The sequence below is a fragment of the Myotis myotis genome, unplaced genomic scaffold (genome assembly GCF_014108235.1).
Source record: "Myotis myotis isolate mMyoMyo1 unplaced genomic scaffold, mMyoMyo1.p scaffold_m19_p_23, whole genome shotgun sequence".
In the NCBI taxonomy this organism is placed as follows: Eukaryota; Metazoa; Chordata; class Mammalia; order Chiroptera; family Vespertilionidae; genus Myotis; species Myotis myotis.
The window spans coordinates 6,169,207-6,183,161 of record NW_023416328.1 but is presented as its reverse complement, the minus strand read 5'-3'; the positions used below and the strand labels follow the sequence as shown (position 1 = coordinate 6,183,161).

The 13,955-nt window shown below is 48.7% G+C and overlaps 1 pseudogene; it reads right to left on the bottom strand.

Moving 5' to 3' along the window:
• Window positions 1–3,624: 3,624 nt before the first annotated feature.
• Window positions 3,625–13,955, bottom strand: part of LOC118679286 — a 40,432-nt pseudogene continuing 30,101 nt past the window's right edge.

Sequence of the window (13,955 nt, the reverse complement as noted above, 5' to 3'; positions counted from 1 at the left end):
TTCTTGAGGTAGAATCTTTGGCTATTGTTTTTTTTTTAATATTTTAGATTCTTTTTAACTAACAGTATTTTCATTGTTGAGATGTTTGATCAAAATCTTAAGGTTATTCCTTTAAATTTAATATCCCTCTTTTCTCTGGCTGCTTTAAACTCTTCACTCCATCTTTTTTCCCAGTGGTTTTTCTATAATGTGCTTAGATAAGCTATTCTTTGTATTTTCCCAACTTGGGATTCATTTAGCTTTTTGGATCTTTGGTTTGATATGTTTCCCAAAGTTTTGAAAATTCTGGTCACTATCCATTCAAATACTTCTCTTGCCCCAATTCTCTTTCCTTTCTTTTTGGACTCCAATTGCATTTATATATATATTCCTTGATCCCCCCATCACCCTGATGCTACATTCTCTTTATTTTAGTTCTTTTATTCTCTTTGTGTTTCAGTTTTGTTATTTTTCTTATTGACCTGTTTTTTAATATACATTTTTATTGATATCAGAGAGGAAGGGAGAAAGAGAGAGAGAGAGAAACATCAATAATAAGAGAGAATAATTGATCGGCCGCCTCCTACATGCCCCACCCCGAGGATCAAACCTGCAACCGTGCATATGCCTGAACTGGGAATTGAACCATGACCTCCTGGTTCACAGGTCAACGCCAACTACTGAGCCACACCTGTTTTTTTTATTTTACCAACTCTTCTGCTTTGTGCAATCCATCATTAAGTTAATTTTTCATTTCAGTTACTCATTGTTTTAGGTCTGAAATTTCCATTTGATTTTTCTTTAGAGTTTGTTTCTTTAATGAAATTCTCCAATTTTTAGCCATTATACTTATACTTTCCACCAATTAAAAAAATTTATAATTGTCCTTTCAAACTTCTTGTCTGTTAATCTCATTATCTGGATCACCTGTAGGTCTTCTTCTACTGACCATTTTTCTCTTGATTAGAGCTGTCATTCTTCATTGCAGTTACTGTGATCTTGCATTTGTTGTAATTACATTTATTGTAATTTTGGATGAAAACTAGATGATGTGTGTAAAAAAGAATGGCAGAAACTGAAGCAGGTACTATTTATTCCCAGAAAGATGGTGCCCTTTCTTTTCTCACAGTAAAATAGTGGATTCATCATCGCTGGCTTCAAATGCCTTGAGGATGGGTTCAGGCCTCTCCCTGGGATCTAAATAGTAAATGGTTATAAGGACTTTCTCTGATTTCTCTCCTGCTTTCAGATCTCCATTCTGTGGGCGTTCCCATGCTCTGCTTTCCAGCCCAGGCCCACGTGCGGCTGGCTCGATAAACACCCCGTCGGGGAGAATTGGCCTTCTCTGCCCGAGGGCTCAGTCAGAATCCAGTCCAGCGTGCCAGCCCTGTGGCCATTATGAGTTAATCTGGTTTCCTCCTACTTCAGCAAAGCGCCCCATCCATTGCAGACTTGCTTCTCCGCCTGCCCTGACCCAGGAACAGAGGCAGCCACAGCTCTCTATTCATTTATGAAAGCCTTGTCCTTCTCTAGAACTTAGTGCATTTAGAGTTCTCTACATCCTTAGCTCTGTGTTGAGTTTACAAAATATGATTTTGTGGTTTATTGATGTTTTCTCATTGTTATGGTAAGAGTGACTGGAAGCCCAGATGTTTGCTGTTTTAGTGTGAAATCGTCTCATTTTCAAGGTAGCAAAAAATTCCAATATTTAAAAAGTGTTACGTGGGCAAAAAGAAATGCTTCTGTGGGCTAGACTTCTCGTAGCCTGTGGGCTGTAAGCTTGTAGCCCCTGATGGACCTAAAATTGTTTAACAAATAATTATTGATGGGTAACTGTGACATTGTACTATCTTACTTCCCTGAAAATAGTTGGAGGCTTCTGTTAAAATCTGCTTGTACTTAGGATACCTATCATGTTTATGTTTTCACCTCTTTCGTGAGTGCTATGACGGGAGAAAACATTAAAAATTTGCTTGGTAAGGCCATTGGTGCTCATAGTCGGTAGTCCTCCAACCACTTAAGTCCTTGGATTGTAGCAAGCCCTACCTTGAGTGCCTACAGGCTGGGATCTCTGGTGGGGAGAAGATAGGAACCGAGGGTGCTATGGTTGTGTGTGTGTGTGTGTGTGTGTGTGTGTGTCTCACTTTGGGAAACTAATTCACTGGGTAGGTAGAACTAGTATTCCAGATCGCCAAGTCTAATCCCAAGGTTTTGGACAGAATGCAAGCCTGCCCTTTCTCCAAGTCCAGTGACACATGGACCAGGAAGTCTGTCAGAAGGACCCCAAAGTAAAGAAGAGCCCAGGGGCTGCTGGGAAATGAGCCACACCCAGTGTAAGTGTCGCACTTCATTCCAGCAGATCTCACTTGCTGTTAACAAAAGCATACATTTTCATCTCTCTCATTGTGAGAAGTTAATCTCATTCTTCTCAAATATAACACTTAATGAGCCCTATGATGAAGCTCTCCGCAGAGCACATCATTCGAAGGCCGTGTAAGTGGTGCCTTTGTGGTTTCTGAGCCCTCACATTTGGTGAGCTATCTTTGGCTTCTTGAAAACTCGAAACCTTCAATCAATGAAGTAAATGCACCAATGTATGCGAATTTGTGATTAAACAGATAAATGCTCAGAAACAATGCAATTCTTGTAAATATTTTTATTGTACTGCGTTAAGAGAAAAAGAAGTGACATGCTTAATGAGGCACTTTGCAGAAATCCAAAGGTTAATTTAGGAGAGTAAGTAAATACCCAGAAATGCAGACAGTTCTTATAAACACTTTTACATACAGGGCAAAATAGGTGACATATATTTCATATCAGTGCTGTAAAGAGTCTACATTTAATTTGGGAGCATCAAGTAAACAAGTGCTCAGAGCATGTGAGTTCATTCAGAGGCATCACCGTTATTTAAAAAACACCAGGACATTGGGGAAACAAACTCTAGGTTTTAAAAAATGTATTTTTGTTGATTTCAGAGAGAAAGAGAAAGAGAGAGAGAGATAGAAACATCTATGAGAATGATAGATGATAGATAGAAACAGTGATGAGAATCATTGATCGGCTGCTTCCTGCACACCTCCTGCTGGGGATCGAGCCCACAACCTGGTCATGTGCCCTGACCAGGAATGGAACCGTGACCTCCTGATTCATAGATTGACACTCAACCACTGAGCCACACCGGCTGGGCCAAACCCCAGGATTTTGTATGTCAGTAAATGAGCCTGAAGGGTGGCAGGAGGTGGTCAGGACTCTCTCCTGCCTCCAGGCCCTGACGTGGCAGCAGGATTAGCCAGATGTGTAGGGAAGGAGACCGCTGGCCACTGGGTGGGTGGGAGGTGGTTCATTATGGCCAAGTCTCTTTGGGCTGGGGCAGCAGGGACCCCAACCGTGGTGCAGATGTCCTCTCCTTGCTCCCATGGGTAACCACCTGGGAGAGGAAAGAGCGCATACTCTAGGCTGAGAAGTCCCAGGTTGTGGCTCGATCCCCCAGTAGCGGGTGTGCAGGAGGCAGCCAATCAATGATCCTATCCACTGAGCCAAGCCGGCTAGGGCCTCTCTCAGCAGTGATGTTTCTGTCTCTCCCTCTCCCTCTCTGAGATCAATAAAAAAAATATTTTTTAAAAAGTGGCTGTGATGGAATTCTCTTCATGTGGATTTACATCTGCAGTGGAAACACACTTTTAGCGGGATGCCCGTTTAGAATAACTCCTTGTAGTGGGCATGCGTGATTTGCCTCCCCAGCATCCATTCCCCATTTCCATCTGAGGGTCCAGCCCCGCCCCCCCTCAGCCATGGGGTTTAAGTGGGCCTCATCCCTGGTCCCAGGGGTGGCGTGCACGGCTCAGTCAGCGCCTTGGCTTCCTCTGCTGACAGTGATCGCTTCAGGAACCACACACAGCTCGGTCGGGCCGGTCAGAGCCCCCAAGCCTGACTCCTGGATCTTTGTTGGGCACCGGGGAGGCCGACTCACCCATTGTCACACAGCTTGAGCCGGAAGGGTGCGGTGTTGGAGCCAGTGTAGTCATCGTGTGGTTCCGTCCTGAGAGAAAGCAGACCTGATAGATGCAGAGCTAAATTTTGGTGATGCTGGAGTGCCCGGGCCAGCTGTGCCTGAAGTCAGCCCTACTGCCAGACTTTTCAGCTATTTTTTTTAGATATAAACAATTTGGGTGGGGTTTCTGTGCTCTCTGTGGGAAGGGGAGTGAGGCAGGGTGAGCTGGTGTAGAATTGGCGGGTTTGAATAATTGCAGGGGGCGCAGGGTGCAGGGGCTGCCCTAGTGGTCTGACGCCTGGCCCTGCGATGACCAGGACAGAAGAACAGTGCCCCGCAGTGTAAGAGCAAGAAAGTGGCTGGGGGTGGGGTTTGGGCTGGTCAGTTGGCATAGGGAAGGCTGCTCTTCGGACAGTTACTGTCTCTAGAAATCTGACTGGGGAAGGCGGTCTTCCCAGGGTCATAAAGCCCAGCTGTCCAGACGCCAGAATAAAAAGGCATGTTCCTTCAGCGCCGACACGGAAATGTCAGAGAGGCAGGGAAACGTGAGGGGGCTGAGCGCCCAGGAAGAAGAGGTCAGTTTTGCTGAGCGCATGCAGTGTTGGCCACAGCATCTTAACTCCGTGGGAAGAGCTTACACGCTGGCGAAGGAGGCGGGAACTGCTGGCCCGGTGACCTGGAACCGTGTGAGCCTGGACGGCTCGCTTTCTCTCTCAGAGCATCAGTTTTGCTAGCGTTCCAAAGGGGAAAGCCACCAGACCTACATCGCAGGGCCGCGTGAGAATCAGCTAAGATGTCGGAGATGTTTCTGGCACACTCCAGAGCGCCGTTCCAACGTGAGCTGGTGTCTGTGGTCTTTCCAGGCTGGCCGGCCCCGCGGTGGCTCCTGCAGGTGGAGCTCTGCTGTCATTTAAGCTCAGGTCCCACCTCCAGGCTGCCTGGCGTGGGACCAGGGAAGCAGCTGGGTGACCTGTTTCCCAGGGCCTCACGCAGAGGCGCCGGGGGTCTGTACAAGGATGCGCAGGAGGAGCAGGTGTGGCCGCGGAGCCCACGCCAGATCCCGCTGGGAGCACACGCGGCTCCGCGGGCGGATGGCGGCTCGTGCTCTGCCAAGGCTTTTTAGAAAGGCATCTTTTCCCTCCTGTAAATCAGTCCATGCTCATTAAGGAAATGGGGTTAAATATAGAAAAATACAGGGAACAAGAGAAAGGCACTCCTAGTCCCATCACACGATCACCGGTAACACTGTGTTTCTGCCTTTATTGATTTATTTTGGTATTTTCCCACTCTGAAATGGCTTTGAATTCATTGATTCTTCATCAGAATTTCATTTTGCTACATAGTACATACAAAATTCAAACATTACAGAGGGTTATGCAATGAAAATAAGTCCCCCCCACCCCACCCCCAGTTCCCTTCCTGGAAGGCAGCCTTGGTTACCAGCCCCTCGAGCTTGTTTCCAAAGTGAGTCAATGCACATATAAGTATATGCATGCATATCCTTTTATTTTTATCCACGGATTCTCGCGTAGCAGGCACCCTCTCCAGCAACTTGCTTTTCCACAGAGTCATGTGTCGTGGGGAATGCTCCACGTTGGTTTGTGGGAGCTGAGCCTCATTCATCTTACCGTAATTTCTTTAACCAGTCTGATGTTGAAGGGTATTTCGTTTGTTTCCAGCATTTTGAATTTTTAACAATGCAGCAGCGAATATTCCTACACGTGTGTCATTTCGTACAAGGACCAGTGTATCCGGAGGTACTTTTCTGGAATTGGAATTGCTGGATGGAAAACTGCACATTTTATTTTATTTTTTTTAAATATATATTTTATTGATTTTTTACAGAGAGGAAGGGAGAGAGATAGAGAGTTCAAAACATCGATGAGAGAGAAACATCGATCAGCTGCCTCCTGCACATCTTCTACTGGGGATGTGGCCGCAACCCAGGTACATGCCCTTGACCGGAATCGAACCTGGGACCTTTCAGTCTGCAGGCCGATGCTCTATCCACTGAGCCAAACCGGTCTCGGCAAACTGCACATTTTAAATATTATGGTTTGTTGCCTCTATAAAGGTCGCGTGCATTGAAAGTGCATAGAATGAGTGTCAGTTTCTTCACACTCTCGCCAACAGTCTGTTACTAAGCTTTGTCAACTTGGCTAACCTGATAAGTAAAAATAGTACTGCATCTTATTTTTAATGTTTAAAATCCATTTTGTTTTAGTTGCTATTGACTGTTTTATCTTGTCAATATTTCCCTATTGGACTGTTGATCTTGAGTTGTTGAAGCTCTTTATATATTAGGGGAGTTGGCCTTCTATGATATATGTTGCAAATTTTCCCCTCCATTTGTTGCTCTTCTTAGACTCTATCTTTGTTTTTCATAAAGAATCTTTTTATTCTTTGTGAAGTTAGAACAATCAATTTTTTCTATCATAGTTTCTGCATCTGTGTCATATTTTGAAAAAGGCCTTTTCCCACTCCAACACTAGTATTTCTGTGGTTTTATTTTATACATTTGAACCTTTCTTCCATCAGAAATTTATTCCGGTGTAAGGAATAAGGTTAAGATCAACTTTTTTCCCAGGGAGAAACATAGTTTATCCCAATTATCGTTTATCAAATACTGCATCCTTTGTTGTACTGATTTGAAATGTCATGCGGACCATGTGCTATATTTTCACTGAAATTTGGATGTATTTCTGGAATCTGACATCTGTTTTATTGATGGCTGCTCAAAAGGAAAAACAGACCAAGGGAGGAGTGATCAGGGAAGGTCAACGTGAGGAGGTATTTCAGCTGAGGCTGGAAGGGTCTTTCATGAGGAGGGAACAGCATGTGCAAGGGCCCTGAGGCAGGAAAAGACCCAGTGCTGGAGGAACTCACAGCGAGAACCCAATGTGGCTGGCCCCCAAGTCAGGATGCTGGTCCTAGGAAAGGAGGCTGGAGAGATGGGGAGGGGCCTATTAGTCCTCCTGGGTCTTGCTAACACTCCCGTGCGCACCCCAGGCTATTGGGAGCCTGTGAAGGGTCGTAAGAGGGCAGTGTGATGGGCCAGTCCACAGGGATTTAAAATCTCTCCTGCTGAAGAATGAAGACCCCAGGTGCCAGCTTCACTAGGCAGGCCCTCAAGGGAGCAGGGGGAGAAGGTACTCTTGGGATTCCCAGCGCAGCCACCAGGCCTCCCCTCCCTCTGCCTCGTGCTGAAAGCAGCAAGACAGGCACATTGGCAATTGACTGGCTTTTCACTGGAAATGTACGGCTTTGCCTTCACGAAGGGCCAAATACCTTAAAAAATGGAATCAGTTTAATTGAAGAAATCTTTTCAGATAGTTCTGAGAATTTCAGTCCTTTCACAAGAGCCCCATTGAGCAAAGCCGTTTGCAATGCTCGGTTATTGCAGCAGCCACCGGAGCCCCATCTTGAATAGAGTTGTGTTTTGTTGGTGTTGTTTTTATATATATATATTTTTATTGATACCAGAGAAGAAGAGAGAGGGAGAGAGAGAAACATCAGTGATGAGAGAGAATCATTGATCGGCTGCCTCCTGCACGCCCCACACTGGGGATCGAGCCCACAACCCGGGCGGGGAATGGAACCCTGACCTCCTGGTTCATAGGTCAGTGCCTGCTGAGCCACACTGTCTTTCAAAGTGTGTGTCTGCATGTATGGGTGTGAGCATGTGAGTGTGTGTGTGTGTGTGTGTGTGTGTGTGTGTGGCGTGCAACACTTTCCCAGACACGGGGCCAGAGCTGAAGCCCTGGCTGGAGTGATTCCTGTCCCGGGGCTTCCTGATGGGAGAAGATGAGGATGAGGGTGAGGATGCTGGTGCCAGGAAGCTCAGGGTGGCCGCCATCACAGTCCTTCCTAGTAGAGCTGGTCCAGGCAGCCGTCAGCAATGAGCTCACAGAGCCTGAGTGAGGTCGGGTGGCCAACCCTCCAGGGGTGGCTGGCGGAGCCGCTGCCCTGAGAGGGGCTGGATCCATGGCCCAGAGGACCCCTCTCAGCTCAGAGGCATTCCCGGGATGGTCAGCAGGTAACACAGCAGGTAACCAAGGTGACCAGCAAGCCACCGCGTTTGGACTTCCCCCTGCAGGCGTGGGCAGTGCTGCGGGCGCTGGGTTTGCCTCCAGGAACTGACCGGAGCCATTAGGCTGGGCGTGGCGCTCACAATGGGCTCTCCATGTTATCTCCAAATGCAGTTACACACGCAGTCCGAGATGCACTGACAAGAGGGAGAAGAAAAGACATTCATCACAGGGCTCTAAGCACATCGCATTACCGACGCATGCTGCCTCCAGTGCCCTCAGAATTAACAGTTCATAAATCCTCTCATTATTTTGTGGATAACACAATTATAATTGCATTTGAAACCCACGATGATAATTTGTTAAATGTAAACATTGAGAACAGCAACAAATATGGGGACTTGGCTGTAGCAATTTCTCATTCTTTAATATTCTGGAAGCTTCGAGGCGGCGGGAGGGCCGGGTCTCTCGTGACCTCTGAGGAGCCCTGAGTGCGGGTGTTTATGTCCCTGTGATGGAGGCCGCTTGTCCATGCGAGTGTGGGCGAAGGGGTGTGTTGGTGAGCCTGCGGGTGGGTGTGTTGGGGAGAGAGCGTGTCTGTGCGGCGGGAGCATCCCCAGCCTCTGGGGACCGGGAAGGGCGCTCTCAGAGCGCTGCGAATCTAAGACATCAGGGGCTTAACTTGATTTGATGATTTGGCCCGAGTAACCCTCTCAAAATAGAAAAATCAAGGACCCAGCGTGGAGGCAGCCTGTCTGGGCTCGGGCTGGTAATGAGGACTAACAAGGCTTGATGGAGCCCGGGGGCAATGGGCTGAGATGGCCCCGAGCTGCCTGGCACCCCGGGCCCCGCAGCCATCAGTGCGGCCCAGCCCGGCCTGATGCTGTCGCCCACGGAGATGCTCGCTGATAAGGATGAGAGGGAGCAGCTTCCGGGAGGGTGTGTGGGTGGGGGTGGGGTGCTTGCTGGGACAGGGCCCTCCCAGTCCTTTCAAAACATATTACATAAACACTTGTTCATTTTAGGAAACTTGGAGATATAGATTATCATCAAGAAAAAAAGAAACAGCTTTTCACGTGGAGATGGATCCCCACTGCACATATCTTATCGGGTGGGGCCAGGGCGTAAAGTCATCCATAAGGAGAAACACTACCATGGACAGCTCCTCAGGAATGTGGCCCATGGGGAGCAGACACACCACGGCTGTCCACACGCCCCTTCCCCACTGGGGTGGACCAGGTCGCCGTTTTGTTGGTTGAGCCCCAGGAAGAGGAGTTGGCTCGCGTGTGGGGGACAGGTGGCATGACAAGCACACATTTTGGAACATTAGAGTCACACTCAGCATGGGAGGATGCTCGAGTTCTGGAAGGCAAATGGGGACTGGGAGGGACAGACAGCAGCAGCATCGTGTCAGATCTGCACCGTTGCAGTTGTCCCCATCCCCCCCACCCCCCCTCCTCCCCACCCCCAACCCCCCAACCCCCCCCCCCCCCACCCCACCATGTGGGACACGTGGAGTTGAATTCAGAGGAGGGAAGTGCATGCCTGATGCAACCGCCTTGTGTACCTGTTCCGTCTTTGCTGTGCATGTGAACACATCCATATGATTGATTGTTTGATAAAAACAGGATCATACTGTATATGGTCTTCCCAGCGATTACACCCTGGATATCATTCTCTATAATATCCATATCATCATTTTACATGACCTCCTGGTATGCCACTGAGGAGATAAATGCCGTAATTTGTGTAATTATATAATCAATCCTTCATCGCACGGCATTTGCTTTCAAACTGTTGTTATTCTAAGAATTGCTCCGATAATTTCCTTCAGGAGGAATCTTTGCTTTTCTGTCCAATTCCTTTCCCTCGAGGAAATGTTCCCAATGAGGACTCCTGTGTCAGACCTGCTTGGAGTTTACGCTTCGGTCACAGGCCACCTGCTATGTTCATTCTTACCCCGGGCAGGCGCAGAGCTCAGAGCACTGACCAGTGGCCTGCAAAGAGGCAGGGTGGGCCTCGCTGTGTGGTGAAGGGCACGAGATGATGGTCTAAACTTTTCTGTTTGTCTTAGCTGTCACCTACCTCCGTCTCCCTGTCATTTGCAAATGGGAGGAGCTCCAGGGGTGGGCAAACTTTTTGACTCGAGGGCCACAATGGGTTCTTAAACTGGACCGGAGGGCCGGAACAAAAGCATGGATGGAGTGTTTGTGTGAACTAATATCAATTCAAAGTAAACACCATTACATAAAAGGGTACGGTCTTTTTTTTCAATAGTTTTATTCATTTCAAACGGGCCGGATCCGGCCCGCGGGCCGTAGTTTGCGGCTCAGGCCGTCCCTGGTTCCCTTGGAGCAATAAAGATGATCCATGGAGGGCTTCACCGATTCAGAGCCCACACGCCTCAGCTGTGGCTCTCACACTGGGGCGGGCCACGGGCTCCACGTGGCTCCTCGCCACAGCTCCACCCAGTCCTGGGGTCCTGGCGGCTGAGCTTTGCACCCACACAGCGCTGGCAGCCTGGTGGGTGAATGTTATCTAGTTCAACTGTACAGTCATGAGCTGTGATGTAACTGGGGACGGACTCCCATCTCCTCCCGTAAGCCTGCTTCCGCAGCCTCCGCAGTGCGCACGGTGAGCTGTGGCCTGTGTCAGCCAATCCCAGCGTTCTAGGATCCCCTTTCCCCTTGGGTACACTTACCCTGTATTTTGGGTTCCTTTGGTAACCGCCAGGTGGAAGTACGTGCTTGTGATGTTGCTACATGATTCTTTTTGAGGGACCCAGGCTCCTTTCAATCACGAGGCTGTGGCTCCTCGAACTAACACAGGCCTGGGAATTGGGCGAGAGGCAGCGAGTCCCTGTAATTGTGGCTCAAATCAATCTCCGCTGCTTCCTAAACCTAGCGTTTTCCCTTTGGTCACGCACATCAGGTGAAGCCTTAGGGAGTAGCCCTCTCAGCTCAGTCCTGGAAGCCTAATGATCTCCTGAGATCCCTGGAGCGTTCTGTTTGTTGTCCTGGCTCCGCTGCCTGTTTGGGGAGCATCTGCTCTCTCCCCGGTGGCTGAGTACATCTTCTAGACCTTTGTCCGCCTAAGTTTCAATCACTGTCACGTCAGTCAAGGAGCTCGTTATCGGGGCAGCGTTTCCTCCTGCTGCGGACGCGCTTCCCCAGGATGCTGGTGCTCCCACAGCGCCAGCGTGCTTCTCCGTGCCGTCGTGACGACAGTCCCCTGAACTCTCGCGTGGGTTACTTTTGGGGTGGAAGTTGTGAATGTGTGATAACTGTGCTCTTACATTCTGATCTCCCCAGCGTTTTGGGTTCTTTCCTCTGTATTGTCTCAAGTTCTTCCTGGCATTTCAGGTTCATATAGGTTGCTGTTGACTCTAGTTTTAGTTCTCAACCAAGCAAATAACTGAAATTCTTCCCAGTGGCTTGAGTCAATGTTCTGTACCCAGAATCTCTGCTCGGTGTTGACACATTGAAAAATTTTTAAAAAAAAATATATTTTATTGATTTTTACAGAGAGGAAGGGAGAGGGATAGAGGGTTAGAAACATCGATGAGAGTGAAACATCGATCAGCTGCCTCCTGCACACCCCCTACTGGGGATGTGCCTGCAACCAAGGTACATGCCCTTGACCAGACTCGAACCCGGGACTCTTCAGTCCACAGGCTGACACTCTAGCCACTGAGCCAAACTGGTCAGGGCCACATTGAAAATTTGACCTGATCTAAAGTGACGCTCCTCTCTCCCTGCCCCAGGTCCACGAGAGTCCCTTCCCACACAGATTCCTCATAAAAATATTTAAATGAACATAAAGCGAAATTGACTTTTTTTGGCTTACAGTTCCATGAGTTTTAACCCACACAGATTCATGTAATTACCACCACAATCAAGTTGCAGTAAATTGCATCACCCCCAAATCTTCCTTGTAATACCCTTTGTAGGCACACCCCTCCCCCACTCCTAAGTCCCGGAAACCGTGGTCTGTTCTCCGTCACTGTAGGTGTGTGTTTGAGAATGTCATGTACGTGGAAGCATACAGCATGGAGCTTTTGAGACCTGCTTTTTTCCATCCATCATAGTGCATTTGAGATCCATTCCCATTGTTGGTGTGTATCAGCTTTCTTGTTTCTCCAGGTGGGCACCTCTTGCTTTTCTAGTTCTTGAGATCTTACTCCATTCTAACAACTGCCCTTTCAACAGACGTGATAGGGCTTTTGAGTTCAAGCTCCAAGGTAATTAAACAAACCATGGCAGACTCGGAGTTTCATTTCAGTTACGCCGGCCCTGCCAGAGATAAGAGATTCATTCTTTCTGGGTAGTCATAGAAACTCCCTGGTTCTCTGACATGCTTGGAGTGGAAAGCTGAAAGCCCAGCTTTTTAATTTTTATTCTCTAAGTTTACCAGTACAGTTATAAACCTCGTCTCCTCCACAGCTTTTGTATTGCTCACGCCACTGATAATGCTTCATCGTAGCTGCCAGTCTGACCACCAAGGTTTTCATTCATTCTCTCAGTTCAGATAGACACAGGTTATATTGAAGAATCATTTTTTTTCCTGCTGACACCGGATAGTTTATTGTGAAAAGCCGTGGTGTGGGAGGGGGAGGCTGGGGGGAACAGGACCAGGGCCCATCTGGGGGGATTCAGCTGGACATCAGGCATTCCTCCATCAGGTTTAGGGGAAACACTCTCAGGGGTAAAACCCCCAGAGGGAGGGCTGTGACTGCCAAGCAGGAGGGCGGGGGTGGGGGGCGGGGACCCTAGGCACTGCTGGGCTTTGATGTGGGGCTGTACCCACACACAGGCACACTGTCCATGCCCCCATGCCCACCAGGTGACGTCATCGCGGCATACCAGCACCAGGCGGTGAACTTGGGGTGTGTCGTGAGCGCTCTGGCACCCTCGCTGGGTGCGGGCAGAGCCCCCGCAGGAAGACAGAGGGGGTGCACCTCGCGCCGCTCACCTTGCACTTCTCGAAGAGCATGAAGTTGGGCTTGAGCCCGCCATCAGGCCTGATGTACATGAAGGAATTCAGGATCCCTTCACGCTGGTTCTTCTTCTGATCCTGAACTGGTTACACGGGAAGCCCAGCACGACCAGGCCCCGGGGCCCAAGGCGCTGCTGCCGCTCGTTGGCCTGGGTGTAGTCCCAGACCTTTGTCCCTCAGAGCGAGGCCACACTCTCATGAGCAGCACCTTGCCCCACGCGGAGCCCAGGCTCCGGGCTCCCTACCAGCCAGTGGGTGCACAGAGAATGCGTCCAGGGAGCTGGGGTGCACATGGCGTGGGTATCTGAGAAGAGAAGGCAGCGCTGGGAACAGGAACCCCCAAGAAATCATTTTGTCACTAAGTGTTATAAACTAGCAATGCCACATCCTTTCTTGATAACTGGATCAAGTCTGTGTGTCTTGGTCTGTTCGGGCTGCTACAACACAAATACCATAGACTAGCAGCTTATCAGCAACAGAAATGTATTTCTTCTAGTTCTGCAGCTGGAAAGTCCAAGAATGAAGACGCTTGCAGATTCAGCACCTACTGGGGACCTGCTTTCTGGTTCATAGACTGATACCTTGTCACTGTGTCCTCTCACATGGTATAACGAGCAAGGGAACCCGCTGAGCTCTCTTTTATAAAGGCACTAATCCCATTTGTGAGGGCTCCACCCTCATGACCTAATCACCTCCCCAAAGCCCCACCTCCCCATACCCTCACATTAGGGATTAGGTTTCTTAGGTTTTCAATACATGAGTTTTTGGGGGATACAGACATTCAACCTTTGGCAACGTGGTAGGCAGAATTCTAAGATGGTCCCCAAGATTCTGTTTGCTTGGGGTGCGTGCCTTGTGTAACCCCCTGTCTGCATGTGGGAGGACACTTTAACTATGACAGGATATTACTCATGCGATTATGTTACATTATATGGCAGAATGGATTTTGCTGCTGTAATTAA